The sequence below is a fragment of the Eptatretus burgeri genome, chromosome 1 (assembly GCF_056783735.1).
Source record: "Eptatretus burgeri isolate ZD-2024b chromosome 1, Ebu_testis_v1, whole genome shotgun sequence".
NCBI classification, from domain to species: Eukaryota; Metazoa; Chordata; class Myxini; order Myxiniformes; family Myxinidae; genus Eptatretus; species Eptatretus burgeri.
The window spans coordinates 89,390,623-89,400,622 of NC_140961.1; the positions used below are offsets into that span (position 1 = coordinate 89,390,623).

The 10,000-nt window shown below is 45.3% G+C and overlaps 1 protein-coding gene across 9 annotated transcripts in view; it reads left to right on the plus strand.

Moving 5' to 3' along the window:
• Positions 1–1,336: 1,336 nt before the first annotated feature.
• LOC147034931 (DNA (cytosine-5)-methyltransferase 3A-like) overlaps positions 1,337–10,000 on the plus strand; it is a 516,888-nt gene continuing 508,224 nt past the window's right edge. For 3 of the 9 annotated variants that reach the window (XM_085891385.1, XM_085891409.1, XM_085891417.1), the window contains exon 1: positions 1,374–1,468. The gene's annotated coding sequence lies outside the window, so the exon portion shown is untranslated. Of the gene's footprint in view, positions 1,469–10,000 lie in introns of all 9 variants that reach the window. The other 6 variants (XM_085891335.1, XM_085891350.1, XM_085891396.1 and 3 more) reach the window with 4 other exon arrangements.

Below are 10,000 nucleotides of genomic sequence, written 5' to 3' on the forward strand. Positions count from 1 at the left end.
GTCATGATCACATCATGACTAAACCCAGAAGGGCTTCTTGCCATGCGAAGATGTCAAGATCAAATGCTGTCACCAAGCAGACGAAAAGTGAAGCTTCCGACTATTTTGTCCCTTATTGGGGTTCGCGGGGCAACACATCTCTGTTAATCTGTTGCATCCAATTGTATCATGACTTTGAAGCCTTTTGGCATACATTCCAGTAAATGATGCACATCCTCACCAGTCACAGTTTTGTGTGTGTGTGTGTGTGTGTGTGTGTGTGTATGTGTGTGTGTGTGTGTGTGTGTGTGTGTGTGTGTGTGTGTGTGTGTGTGTGTGTGTATGTGTGTGTGTGTGTGTGTGTGTGTGTATACCCTCATTGACGATTGCATGGTGTCCACAAATTACTGTTCCGAATTGAAGTCATAAGAATGCGAAACAACGATGCAGTTTGTTGCATGTGAAAGGACATTTATTGAAGTTTTAATGTCAAGATCATCATTTATCATGTTCGGTGCACTTGTATGTGAGCACCCCTTGTGGCTCGTAATTCGGTTTGTATTTGGAACGGTATCTTGTGGACAGGTTTTCCTGCTCTGTGCTCTCTGCCACGGCTCGCTCGGCGGTCATTCAAGTCCCAAGCGGCGGTTTAACGTAGCTCCGCAGCGCCCTCACCACCAGTTCCTCTGCGAGATCGATCTTACTTCCTCCTCAAGCCACACCTCCTCCTTGGCAGTGTCGTCTGTCGGAGCAGCCAAATCGCACACTGAAGTGAAGACCCTTTAGCTTTTAAGACCTGTAAAATGGATAAACAGCCCTTTTTAATTCCCCTAGTGTTGCTCCGTTTTCCTGCACGCATTGTTTCAATGGAGCGATCAGAGTGAGAGCGCGAACACTCGTCGGTTTTCCCAGGGCAGCTCCGGCCGAGACCGACGTGGCACGGCGGCAGGTTCATCGAAGTCGCGTCCTCAGAGGCGCTTTGTCCGTGTAGCCCGGGCTACCCCATTAGCATATTGGGAGCTCAAAGGCGCCTCTCGTCGCGCCGCACGGTCGCGAACAAAAGGGGCATCATGGCAACCGCCAGGGTTGCGGCGCGGATCCCCAACGCCAAGTTCAACAACGAAAGCAAAATCTCCACGGTGTTTGCCCAGCAACAGGGAGTCCCCTGCATCAGGTGCTGCGTAAATACGATGCACACGTCGTGCTGTCCGCAATCGCCGTGTACGGAGGGTTCCCTCAGTGCCGTGTCAGGGGCAGACGTGCGTCGCACGGCAAAGCGGAGGGAGGGATCAGAGGAGAAATAGATGGAGACAGGAGGGAGAGGGAGAAAGAGAGGGAGGAGCTGTAGGAGGCGGAATCGGGGGGAGTATTGGATTGGGAGGGGGGGCGGTGAGCGGAGCCGGGTGGAAGGCTGAGGGAGCTTGGATCGGCTGCGGAAGGACGGGGACGGCTTGGAGCGGTAGGCAGGGCAGGCCCGGCGCGGCGACCGGTAAGAAGCGACCGCTATCGCACCCTTTATCTCTCTCTCACTTCATCGTGTGCTTGGACCGCTGTGTCTCGCGTCGTCGACACCGCCCCCGGGCTCCAACCTCCCACGATCCAGGGTTCAGCGCCGCGGTTCGCCCGTTACTGTAGCGGCCCCGCAGTCTACTGTATCTGGCCGCAGCCGGCTGGCTATTTTGGGCTCCGATTGCGATGGTCCTGCTTTTATGGCTCTGCTGCTGTGATTTTTGCTTGATGGTGCGGGCCATCGAGAAGAGCCACTGTCCGGTCGTTCAAAGAGGAGCAAGTGTGTGTGTGTGTGTGTGTGTGTGTGTGTGTGTTGTGGGGTGGGGGTGGGGGTGGTGAGATGGCATGAGGAGGTTGCAAGAGATTGGAGGGGGTGAGGTGTGTGTTGGGTGGTGGTAGAGGAGAGGTGATGGTAGGAGATGTATTGCGGAGGATGGAGGTGGCAATAGATTGGAAGGGATGGGAGATCAGAAGGGGTAAGGTGTGTGCGTGTTGGGGGGGGGGTGGAGGAGGGGTGATGGTAGAGTATGTATTGGGAAGGATGGAGGTGGCAATAGATTGGAGGGGATGGGAGATCAGGAAGGTGTGTGTGTGTGTGTTATGTGCGTGTTATGTGCGCGCATGCACAGCATGTGACATATGACTATCATGGAATCCATGTTTCCCTAATCGCTCATCACCACCGTGTCAATGTTGTTTCCTCTGAGATGGAATGAATAAGGTTTTCGATTTTTATTTATTCCAGAGGATGCCACAAGGACAAGCCATAAGTGTACAATACTGATATTAATGTGCACTAGCATGCACCACAGGTGAGACCCAAGGGGCCAGGATGCTTATTGTACATACCTTTTCCACAACATGCATGGTCCAACGGCATCGCACACATTTTCCTGTCCACGGTTGTTGTCCCAGACGGATTCACCCCATCTCTTTATTTTGTCTCTTCGGACGCTTGGTGACCTTTCCATAATTGGCTAAAGCAAACATTCCTTCATTCCTCTCCTGCACAAAGGAAAACTTTCATAGATTCTTAGCAGCAGCAATCACAAACGAAGGGGGCAATGAATACATTATATTTCCACCATTTTCTGCCACTGGACTTCAGGAAAAAATATTTGCATAAATGGAATGCAAACAGTGGCCTTGTCGTTTTTATTTGCACATCAAGTGGAATGAGAACCCTTGTTTTTGTGTTTATGGAAATAAAGACTTGTTTGTTTGTTGCTGCAGCTGGTAAGGGGTATAAGTGTTGGAAAGTGTAAGAGCGAGTGTGTGTCACCATTCATCATGTGTGGGAGAGATTGCAGTTCCTTAACTCTTGTCTATCGATCATGACTTGTCTGTCCAGCATCGATGCAATTCCATGTGGGGAGTGCAATTGGAATGACATTGTGGCTGCACTCCTCGGCACAAATCGGGTGCTTATCATGCGAGGTGGGGCCACGTTTTTTGATCAACTTCAGATACGCCCAAGATTTATTTAATTTAATAACTTAGACACTGTGGCCTCATGAGTCCCACTGTGGGCCTTTTCACGGGTATTCAAACAGAGCAGCTGTTGGTTGGATATGGTTACATGAAACTGCTGCGTGTAATAGGGTGGTGGTCGACACCAAGCATTCAATGGATGCATGGTCTTCCTACTGGGGGATCTGCATACATAGCTCAACGCAACCAACAGGTAGTCATCTTTGAGAAAATGGTCACGCAGTGCGAGTGTACGGTGGAGTGTAGGTAAATCACTTTTTTCATGAATGGATTTAACGAACTTCCCTGCTGTCAAAGATCTTATAGGAATTGTGCTGTATGAAGAAAGATGCGATAGTCAGATCAAACTGGGTAAGGTCTCCTCCGTCAATTCAACGTTCGAGTGTGAGTGTGAGTTCAAGAGATGAGTTATTCGATCCCCAATTAAGGGATTGCTGTGGCTTTATGGTTCCAACGACAGGTTATCTCTGCTTTACTCAAGATACATATACAATATATTAACAAAAAAAAAAATATATATATATATATATATATATATATATATATATATATATATATATATATATATATATATATATATATATATTCGACTCTTGGGACAGGAACGCATCCAACATCAAGGAACAAGTCACATTATAATCCAGCAAAGGTATATCGTGCGGTCACCAGAGTCGGTGGTGAAATGGTCTGAGTGTCCACTCTGAGTCTGAGAGGTCGCTGGTTCAAACCTGTCTGTCATAAGAAAGATTAAAAAAAATGGTATGTGCTGCTTCCTTGCTTGATGCTCAGCAATTTAAAGGATGGAGCACAGACAAACAATGCTCGGAAGGCAATGGCAAACCACCCAGGAATAACCCTTGCCAAGAAACTGCTTCGGCAGCACCAACGCTCTGTCAAGAGTACGACACGTCAAAAAACAAAAAATCTCAACAGTGCAGTCAGAACACCTGGCTCTCATTTATGAACAGTGTTCTGTCACACTTGTGTAATTCGACTGTGTAATTGCATTGAAATCAATAGTATAATTTATTCATTGGTTGTTCACATTGTGGTTGTAATGACCATTTTGTGGTTTTATATATATATATATATATATATATATATATATATATATATATATATATATATATATATATATATATATATATATATATATATATATATATATATATATACATGTTGTAATCAGCAAGAGATGTTTTGAACCTTCCTAACCAGTGTTGGTGACCTTGTGTAACACCGTGTTGAGTGCAAGTTTCCCTGCATTGATACCAATCGCATCAATTCTTCATTGACACATATGTACAAACCTGTATATGAATGGAATGCCGCTGTTACTTGCAAGCATTTCCAGAGATGTGTAATTCCTAGATTACGTTTGGCATGTAGCCGAACCTAATACATGCCATGGGAAGCTTACTAGACACCAAAAGGTCAAAGAAATTAATGGTTAGACATCAGCAATGTTTTGTATTGAAAATAGAAGCAAAAAGCGAGTTTCTTGTGTTGGGAAATCCTCTTCGATATATATATATATATATATATAATTTTTTTTTCTTCTCAGTTACACCATACCACCTTGAGGCTCTGCTTTGCCAATTAACATTAGCCTCTTTATATACACACTCATTCTTGATCCGTTGACATTGCACAATATCCTGCAGGTCCAACAGCATGATCGTTTGGCAACACTTCAAGGTCATTCGCACCATCGTTTGACCGATAATTCTACGCTACATCCGGGTGGTTTCTCAAGCATGCAGGCCCTTGTACTTATTGCTGAATACACTTCACTGCTCCTTGTGTGGGACCTGCTACTCGGCTCAAAAACGATGGCGGCACCACCGATGACGGCATGTTTCCCCGAGCGAGAAATTTGAGCGGCTGATATTTCTGCATCAGTAAGACTGTCCCGTGAGCAGAAAAGGGGAAAAGCAGAGCGGCACGCCCTGTATTTGCACCTTCCCGCAAAGAGAGGTCCGGGCGAGTACCGCCTCATGTGGTTCGCTGCAAATGTTTAAGTCATGACGTCATGTGAACGATCCACATCTATATGCTGGGTTTCTGCCAAGGGTGTATGGGGGAAAATTATATGCATCGTCGTGATGTCCGATCATGCATGTGCATACAAGCGATGTGTAGAGACTGACATGTGATCAGCTTGGCTTCGTTATTGTTTATTGGGCGGATATAAATCACTACGATAGCAACACTGAAGTCCGTATGGCGTGAAGACCTCCGCTGAACTGGTCGAAACTTTTGAACTCGAAGCGAGTGCAAGAGAACTCGATCAAACTGCACATAATGACCTTGGCGAATATGCAATATGTCGACTAATCCCCAAAGACAGCGATTTTAGCTCAAAAAACCGTTTTCTGTGGGACTGCATTGAGAGAGCTTGTCATTGTCCGAATATCTGTTCTTGTGCAGCTTGTGCTTTATTTCGAGCAACGTACATTTGTGCCATGTGGTCGTGAAGGAATGCACAGTGTGGGATTTTTCTGGGTCCGGGCGAGAGAGCGAGACATACAAAATGGCGCGCAAAGCAGCCTTGCGCTCCCGGGGTCCATTATGTTACCTTGTTACGGGCAGGTTACCTTTTACTGATGTTCCCCTGATCGTCCGCTCCTGCCTTTTACATATCGCAAAAGCACGCTTGGGGAATGCACATGCTAAACTGGGCCGTGAGCTCTCGGCACGGCTTGCAACTGGACACGTATCTTTCAAGCAAAGGGCCAGGTTAGATTCAAAGCAGATTGCATGCTATTTTAGTTCCCACAGGACAAGGGCTTCTTTGATATTTTGATGGCTGGCCCCATTCTTGAGGTCTCTGCCTGATACATGTGATGCAGGCAACTAAAGCGCAGTGTCAGTTCGTGGTCCTTTGACAGTTTCTTATCTCTTTTGACTGCAGGTATATAAAAATTAATAAACCTCAAAATCAACAGTTCAGTCAAGTTATCAGAACCGTCAGCAAATTGCTTATAAAAGGCTACGTGGAAGATGAATTGATCTGTTCACATTCCTCTATGAACTGTTCTCATGATTTGGGGGATCCCAGGCTCAAACCCCAATGCACCAGATATATGGTTATCTATAATTGTTTATTTAAGTCCAAAAGAAAAAATAAATGACCTTGTAATTTATATCAAAACAAACTAATGTGTATATCTCCCCTGCTCCACTCCCCAACACACCATGAGATTTGTCCTGCAAGTGAAATATGTACAAACTTCTCCGTGAATCATTGATCGCTGTGAACAAAAAAAAAAAAATGAGAAATGTGAAACAACTTTTACATGAACAATCGGTTACATATAATCTTCCTCGATGGTGAAAGACCCGCGACAAAATTCTGTCGTACTTCCCTGGAAATGTGCCTCGTATTGTTGTATTGCATGGACAAACAATATTAGAGTGAGGAATGAGACAAAACGGGGAGGAAAATTTGAATGGGAGAATCGAATGAGGGCATGTGCGATACAAAATGGATGCTGCCGCAGTCAGGGAGTGCTCGTTGCACGGTGCGTATCCATGGCTCCTTAATGTTGTAACAGGTTTGACTCCAATCTTCGCACAGATGGCTCATATGTACCTGGTCAGGGTATGGAGGTCAAATTATTTCCTGCCCTTTTCCACCGAGGCACATCAAGCCTTCAGCTTCCTGGGCATGAGATGGAGTGTCAAACTTGAATGACCAGAACATTTCTCGGGTGGAAAGCTATGACTGTGTAATCCTCGTCTAGTCTCATTGGTACGATTTTGTCAAACCATGGACCCTCTCAGAAACTCCGGTCGATCGAGAGCTCCCCTAATCCACCAACTGCTTTGGGCAGCCGGTCACTTATTACATCATGGCATGGCAATGGCCTTGGGTTAGTAATGTTACGTGCTCACATGTGCAAGGAAATCGTGCCATGACCTCACGGTTGATTCTAAATGTTTACTTTGTCGCTGGCTTGCAGAAACGTGAAGCACGCCTTCATGTGTATAAATCATATGCTTGATTGTTAATCAGGCTTAACATCATATCAGCACATGTGTGCTTCAGTTATTTTTCTGTTGCTTTACTCAACTAACTGAAACAAGAGAAACAATGAAACACATCCGTCAGGAACAACGGAAGAGCATACTCTGGCTTTTTCATTATGTGTGATAGCTGTGAAAACATTGATCAAGTTTATGCAAAGAATAAAAAATGCAAAAACATTGATGAAAAGCAAGTTTGTTTTACCTTTTGCTGATGAATAAAAATGCAATGGAGCGGACGACCTCTCTGCGGGGAGGTTTTCTCATCTTTGTGCCTTCATAACTGTTGAGGGTTGTCAGTTATGAAGGTTTTCCAGAAGCTGCCTTGGGACTCAATTTTAATGTAATACCGACGGAGCAAGTTCCTCATCAGCTCAGGCCAAGGTACCTCGAGTTGTGTGTGCAAAAATAGTCAATGCTCCATTCACAACCCTTCCATTCCATCAGGAAATGTTATTTGATGTTTGAGAGGGTGGTTCTTTCTGGAAAATCCAGGGTCATTTTAAACATCTTCATCTCAAGGTCGTGTGCCCTTATTCCAGAGAGTTGCTTGCTCATCATTGTTTAAATGAAGTAGGGGAAACAGATTCATTGGGACATCTGTACTAATAGCTGTACCTGGCCAATGATATCAAGTGTTGACCAGCATCAGCCAATAAATGGCTTGTTAAGGGGTTGCCTTAACGCACCCTAGTTAACCATGCCAACTTTTACGTGAAAGTCAGATACTGTGATTTTGTTTTTTTTTCTTAAAGTTGAGAATGAATATTTACCGAGTTTTATCATGCCTGATGGTGTTGATTACTATCACCGAGCCGTAGTTGTGAAAACTTTTGTGCTCGTGCAAAAATAGCTTGTGAATCTGCTGTTACTCATGCAACTTGACGAATGACTCATCATTGCTATCAGTGTTTGCAACATTTGTAGGAACTTTATCATTGCTGATCTGGGGTATCGTTTATTTTGTACTTTAGAAACTAAAATGATGTTGATAAATTTAGAAAGAAGAAAAGCTTCAAACAAGTCTGAATCATGTCTGCTGCCACCCACACTCAGACAGATATGTCAAATTGCAAATGAAATGCTCCAACGTTTGCATGCGTCACCACATCATGCACTTCCTCCACAGAGGGATCTTTGCCACCTCAATTATTGGGATTTAAAATACCTTTGCAATGTCAGAATTAAGGCCAAAGGAGCAACCCAACTGTGAACATGTTTCTGCTTTCTGGGCTTTGTGAGCATGATGTTTTCAAAGCCAAATCATTGATGATGCAGAGATCCATCTGTGGGTAGAAGCAGTATATGACACGCTGTTTACACATTGGGTGACGCACACAAAAGTTGGAGCATTTAATTCGCATTGGTATCTACTGACTGCCGTTGTAGTTAACCCTGTGGCTGGGTTTTAGTGAGTACATGTGAATGTATATATGTATATATGTATTCTATGTATATCGAACCCCCTACCTCGAAGATGCAGCAAGGCACAAGTCAAGTCCTACAACAGAAAATGCTGCATGACCTGTTAGCAACAAGCATTGTCTGCCACACAGATGCGTTGTCTCTGCCCTGCTGATCGCCAGTCAGGAGGACAGGTTGCAGTCATGAAGGATAAATTTAACAAAAGGAGCAAGTCTTGCTGCCTGTCAAGTTGGTGGGTTCGAGTTTTATTTAAACAACTCAGCACGATCACAAATAAATGATTTGGCAGTAGTAATCTTTTTGTTATTGTTGTTGTATACATTGTCGAAGCTCGTATGAGAGCTAACATACAACGCACAAAAACAGGAGAAAAGAGGTGCTTGAGAGGGAAGGACAAAACAGCGGGGAATAGAGACATGAGGAGATCTGTGGAAGGGAGAGGGATGGGGGTGGGGAACATGGGTTATACAAGATGGACACCACAGGGAACTTTCACGAAGGAAAGCAGGGAATTTGAAGGAGGTGGGTTTGGGGTGGATTAGCGGAGGTAGAAAAGATCGTGGTTTTGGATGGGTGAAGATAAGAGATGGTGGTGAACAGCTGTTTTAAAGACCGGGGGGAAAATGGGATTGAATAGAGTGTGGGAGTTTATTCCAAAGGTGGGGAAAAAGAGGAATGAAAGAGTGAAGGTGAACAGATTCGTTATTTTGGTAGTTTTACCAGAATGGGGTTGTTGGCAGACCTTGAGCGCCAAACTGAAATATTGGGGGGGGGGGGGCGAGGGACATATCGCAGACAGAGCAGGGAGGGGGGGGTGGGCGAGACCGGCGAGGAGACTGGAGAAGACAGAAAGACCATTGACCTGCCTGTGGTGAGAGAGTGAGAGGTCCAAAGACTCAGCCTCACTGCGGGAGATACCAATGATCCTAAATGCCTTGGTTTCCACAGCGTGAAGCCGAGAAAGGTGAGAGGCAGGAGCACCAGTCCAGAGGGGAGAGCAGTACTACATCAGGCTGTGGTCGAAAGCTTTGCATGTGAACAGGAGCTCAGGTGGGCTGAGGAAGGACTTTTCATGATGGAGGATGCCCAGTCGGTAACGAGCTTTGGAGGCCAGCTTGGACATGTGGCTTTCCCAGGAAAGATCATGGCAGATAGTGAGACCGAGAAGTTTGAATGAAAGAACTTCTTCCAGAGGATTGTTGAGAAAGTAGTTGGGGATTGGGGGGGGGAGGGTTCATCCAAACGCTCTTTTCGGAGAGACATAGTTGGAGTGTGAGATTTGTCGGGATTGAAGAACATGTTCCATGTGTTAGACCAGTTTGTGATTTTATCCAGATCTGCAGTGAGCGAAGAAGCTGCTGCTTGCCGGTCTGAGGGATGATAGATGGTACGGCAGAGGGTGGAGTCATCAGCAAAGAGATAATGAGGATTTTCCAGAGAGTTGGAGAGATCATTGATGAAAACCAGGAAAAGAACAGGGTGCAGAACGCTACCTTGAGGAACTTCAGGTTGGACAGGAAGAGGGGATGAGAGAACTCCATTTAGGGCCACACATTGACTGCGACAG